At 35.0% G+C, this 5,777-nt stretch overlaps 1 protein-coding gene across 1 annotated transcript in view; it reads right to left on the bottom strand.

The window, feature by feature from the left end:
* The window catches only part of SGCG (sarcoglycan gamma), a 313,430-nt gene extending 307,723 nt beyond the window's left edge, over window positions 1-5,707 (bottom strand). Inside the window, exon 1 of the mRNA XM_069080733.1 lies at window positions 5,524-5,707. The gene's annotated coding sequence lies outside the window, so the exon portion shown is untranslated. The remainder of the gene's footprint in view (window positions 1-5,523) is intronic.
* Window positions 5,708-5,777: the final 70 nt, after the last annotated feature.

The following is a 5,777-nucleotide window of genomic DNA, read 5'->3' as shown; positions in this document are numbered from 1 at the left end:
TCTCTCTCTCTCTCTCTCTCTCTCTCTCTCTCTCTCTCTCTCTCTCTCTCTCTCTCCTCTCTCTCCCTGCTGTCGTTCTTTCTCTCTCTCCCTGCCCCCCCAACACCTGAAACCTCATTTGTCCTTCTCTTGTATGACAGTGGCTTTCTTATTTTCACAATCTTTCAAAAAAATCACTGAGAGTGGGACATAAATCATGGCTGTCTTCTTTCAGTAACCTAGAATATAGTTCTTCCAAAGCCTAGTGACTTCAACTTATTGAGGGCAATTAATTCTTCTCCTAGCGTTTTACCAATTAGTCTATAATGATTCTATCCTTGCCAGTCCACAGATCATTCTCCCTAAAAAGAGAAACAGGAAGCAAAATATATGTTGAATAGTTGCCACACACATATTTTTGATCTTTCTCTTGTCTCCAATATTGCCCAAAAGAAAACAAAACTACTCCTTATTGGTGTCTTTAGACTTAGCTAAATGTGGGTTTTTAATGTTTGTAATACTACTCTTTAAAGTAGAAGAACTAAACCTAGGGTCTGTGAACTTTAAAAAAATATTTTGAAAACTGCATTTTAGTATAATTGGTTTCCTTTGTAACCCTATGGATTGTATTATACATTTGAAGATATTTTGAGGAGTGATCCATAGGCTTCCCCAGATTGTTGTGGTATCTGATACAGAAAATGTAAGAACCCCTGCTTTTAAGGAATGTGCTCCTCTTTTATATTATCCTTACTTATCTGCCCTTATTTCCGTCCTCTACACACATCTTTTTAAAAAAATCTAAATTTGTCAATGAGTTTGCTCTTGTCAGGGAATTCCCAATTTACCTTTTCTTTGGAACCATTCTGTGCATAGATGCAGAATTTCATTGTTGATAGCTTTCATCTTGGGCAGATTTCCCTTTGCAGATGTGAAGATTCTATTCTGAATCTTTGAAAATCTACTTTCCTCAAATCTGTGGGGCCCAGCTTACTGTACTTTTCTTTCTCATTTCTATTTTAGTAGTTTGTCGTTTCTTGCTGTAACAGATCCAGAGTAGCAGCTCCCCTTGTTGATTATAAGGATGAAATCATCATTAAAGCAAGTCACAAATTTTTCTGCTGTGTTGCAGTTATAAATTCTTCATGAATAATTACAAAATCTGTGCATATAGTCCAAATTCTCCTGAGTTTTATCCTGGTCCAGCATCCCTACCTACTAGCCATACATAATTAGATATTCCATGAGCACCTCAAACTCAACATATGTGAAGGAGACTTCACAATCTTCTTCCTTAAATCCACAACTCCACCTAACTTCCTCTTAATCCTACTGATGGCATCACTATCCTTTCACTCCTCCAATCTGGAATCCTTATTCATTTTTTATTTTTCTCTGTCCCTCACCCTCAACATCCAGTTGTTAACTACAGCCAGTTCTATCTCCAAAATATTTCATTTTTCTCTTCACTTATATAGTCAACAACCCAGTTTAGGTCATTATTTTTTCCGTATTTTCTACATGTCTTTTAAAAAATTCCAGTTGGTCAGTAAATCCAGACTAGATATCAATTTGTTTGCATTTATACCTTGTTGTCTAAAAGGTATTGTCACTGTTTAACTGGACTATTATATAACATTTTAATTGGGTTCACCACTTCCAGCTTTCCCTTTTAAAAAAATTTAGATACCATACAGCTGTTAATATAACTGTCTTAATAATGCCCAAGTCAAAGTATATGATTCTCCTCCTCAAGGGCCTTCACTTACTCCCTATTGCCTTAAAAGATAAAATATCAATTTCTTACCTTAACATTTAAGTTTCTTCACAATCTGGCTCTAGTGTACCTTTCCAGGTTTACTTCATACTTTTCCCCTTGATGTATTCTTATGTTCCAGTTAAGCTGGACTAGTAGGTTTTCTCTGATCTCATTATGTACACTGCCACCTCAGTGTATTTCTGTTGGCCATTCCCCCATCATGCAACATGTCTGCTCTTCTTTCAAAACCCAGGTCAGGCACCAAGTCCTCCATAAAGTCTTTTCTGATTCTCACTGTCCCCCAGGCAAAACTATTCTTGTCAAATTTTCCTAGAACACTGACTGAATTTCTTTATCTCTAACACAGTCTGCATTGTATCATACAGTAGTGATTACAAAGCATGAAAAGAGGAGACCTGGGCTTGGTGTCAGGAAAGACCTCTATTTGAATCCTGTCTCTGACCCTGACTGGTTGTGTGACCATGGGAAAAATTCTGTGAAATTCATGAACTTCAATTTTCTAACTTGTGAAATGGAGATAATGAGTGGAGTAATTGTTGTGAGGCTCAAATGAGATAATACTTATCAAACCTTAATCTGTTATATCAACCAACAAGTATTTACTAAAAGAATGTCCCAGTTAGTAAATATACATCAGCTATTATGTAGATCAGGATATGTCAAGTTTTTTGAGATTAGGATTTGTGTTAAGTTTCATCTCTGCATCCTCAGTACCTAGAATGGTGTCTTGTACTTAATAGATTTTAAAAATAATTCACTCTAATTCAGTCAACATTTATTAATCTTTGATGTTGTTGCTTGAAGACAATCATGTTAATCAGAGGAGACTTTTATGGATATTCTGAAGGGGACTTCTGGGTCTTCTCAAGGGCATCATAGGTTAATGGCACTGATTATTATGTCTGATTCCGCTTAAAAACTGTCCTTTTTCTTGGTGCAGACGTATTGCTAGATCTCTTACCAAGACTGTGATTGTTTTCTGGTTCATAAATGGAATGAAGAGAGGAACAGAGAGAGAAACAGAATTTCCTGAGGTAGCTCAGAAGGATTTGGAAGACAGACAGAAAGCAGCAAGGGATGTATGTGCACAAGTGAGATAAAGCTTATCTTAAGTGAAATTAACTAATCTGTCAGAGGTGAAAGATAAGAGGGAAAATATGGGGTAGGGGAAGAGACACTGTGTATATATTATTATCCCTGAGAGGGAGCAAATAAAGTGGTTGGGAGATTGGGCTGTGTGGTTCTCACCCTGGCCACCAAGTGGTGCCACTGACCAGGGAGAGCTTGGTTGTTGACTGACTTGGGGGTGGTAGATGTGTGGGGGGCAAAGATGGAGGGGAGAGAGAGAGAGAGAGAGAGAGAGAGACCTTATACAATTGGGCTTTCAAACGGATGGGATGTTCACAAATCAAGTACTAGCCACTAGCAAATATAAACAAATATCAACTGGCAGAATTCAGCTCAGAGGTTTAAAATTTAGCATTCTCCCAAGAATTCCTTTATAGCAGTGATTGTTTAGCTTGGCTGCAAATATGACCCCAGTCTATTTGATATTTCTGCATGTGTGTTGCTTACCTCTGTTTGGTTTTACCTATCTCACTTATTTAATTTTGTGCTAACTCCTCATTTGGGTTTTCAATTTTATTGCTGTTATATTGTTTTGTAATAAATCGTTACTGATCTTGTTACCAGTAATAATATGAAGTGTCACAGAAAACAAAATTATGCACTAGTAGTTTTCCATCTGACATCCTGTAACTGACTTGGACTTTTCTGTACTTTTTCCAGGAAAATCTTTAGTCTTCATTTGGTCATGTTCTCTATGAGAGGCCATTAAAAAAAATAGAACCTCATCAAGCAGGTCCTGATCCAAATGATTTTTCTGTCACTTTGTCACAACATTTCTTAGTATTTCTCACCAAGTGTAAATATACTTAAAATGAAGAACACTGTGTTTAATTTGTTGTGCAATTGGAAAACTGGTCGGTTTTAAAATTTGCTTATCATTAAATAAAACTACAGTTCCTTGTTCTAAATAACAACACTGTATATAATCTAAACAGAAAACAGATGATGAAATAAGAACCTCAAATGATCATATAGTAATCCCAGCCTGAGTTTGTAGAACTTAAAATTACTATGGACTTTGATGTCATTTCTTACAATTTCAAATAATGCCACTGCAGATAAATTGGAGGATATCTATAAATTGTAATCGTACTCATTAAGTCCAAAGCAGAATACAAAAATTAGACCACACAACCAACTTGAATGTTAGCCACATACATCTAAAAGAAATGATCTTTTAGTAGGCTGATCAAAGCATCTCCAAAGTAATGAGAAAAGTGTGAATGTACTTTCTTATTAGTAATTTAAAGTAACCTTTTATCACAACTAATCAAATGTTCCCATAAAAATGGCATTTTATTTACCACTAACTGATTGATGTTTAAAGTAATTTCAGATTTTACTTTGTTGTTAAATGTGAAATCTGATGAATAAAAAGATTACATGAAATTTTATTTTCGATAGTCTCATATAATAAATGTTTTATTTTCTTGGTGGACCATTAGTTACTACCTTTTACCCCATGAGCATATGATTTCATGTGGTACCTTGGAAAGCTCACTTTCTCTGGATAAGAGGACCTGGGTTCACATCTTTTCTTTATTGTTCCACTATATTTGGGACATTGCGCAGGTCATTTAACTACCTTGGGCCTCAGTTTGGGGTCTCAATTTTCTCATCTGGGAATAATGAAGGTGTAGGACCACATGGCTTCTCTTTCCCCTTATACCTCTAGACCTATGATCCTATGTTCCCAATCTATGTGAGGTGCTTTGTAAACTTTAGAGAATTAGATAAATGCCAATTGTGAATATTATATTTACAATGTATAGAATACATCCTGTATGCCTAAAGCATGGCCAGAGGTCCAAGTTCATAAGTGCATCAAAGTCATCAATAACTTACAAAACAGCATTCCTAAATTATATACTTGACTGTGATATATGTTGTACTCAGCATTCTTATTAAAGAAACCAACAATAAAAATAAATTATCCACATATAAAGTTATTGAGAACATGCTTCTAGCATACTTTGACTTACAAACTAGTTTTAGATAGATGAATAAGTAAAATATGTGCCTTAATATCATAATCAAAAGAAAATGTTGACAAAATAGTCAAAAAACCAAGACTACAGGAAAAATCTCAGGCCATAGTTTGAAACCTACCTGATTTTGATTGTGTCCCAATATTCTACTCACTCCAAAAAACGAATTCAAAGAAGCAACCAGATATGAAAGACTTCCTTTTGTTTTAGAAAAAAATAATTTTTTTTGCATCTATAAACAATTTGTTTTCTTTATTAAAAACTAACATTAAAATGCTTTATACATATAGCACCCTTGTTATGGTCTGCCTGTACGGTACACAGTTATTTCTTTATAAATGCTTGTTTCACACTTCACTGAAAAACTTTACTCATAAGTATACCATAAAGTAATTTATCTAGTGATAAAATTATTTCTCAATAAATCTGCCTTGTTTACTTTTCTATAAACAGAGACAAAAGGCAAACATGCAATTGCTAAAAAGGAAAAAAGTTTTCATCTTTTTAAAGCAGAGTTAATTAAGGAAAATATACATCACCAAGTACAGATCACAATAAAGATCAAATAAGTTCCTCTACCTAGATTCTAAGGGAACTTTCCTTTTCACTACGAAAATGCCACAAAACATTGCAGAACTTTCAACTCACTTGTTTTCTCTTTGGTGCCAGGTATTCCCTCTACCCAAAAGTCATACAAATTCTTCAGCAGTTCAGATAGTGGTCAGTGGGACGGTCAGGATAGAGTTTAGAGTAAATCAACGTTCAGCAAACAAACCAAAGACACACATCCTTGTAAAGGAGATATCTGTTTAGCTCTAAGTCCATTTGATAGCTCATTTCCCAAAGTGTTATAAATCTTTTCCCCCCACCGAATGAAAATAAGATGCCTAAACTACATTTTA

This window comes from Petaurus breviceps, unplaced genomic scaffold, assembly GCF_028583685.1.
Source record: "Petaurus breviceps papuanus isolate PSGF00001 unplaced genomic scaffold, PetGlider_PUasm1.0 91133, whole genome shotgun sequence".
Classification (NCBI taxonomy): domain Eukaryota; kingdom Metazoa; phylum Chordata; class Mammalia; order Diprotodontia; family Petauridae; genus Petaurus; species Petaurus breviceps.
Note: the sequence above shows the minus strand (reverse complement) of the source record. Positions and strands in the feature narration are given on the sequence as shown.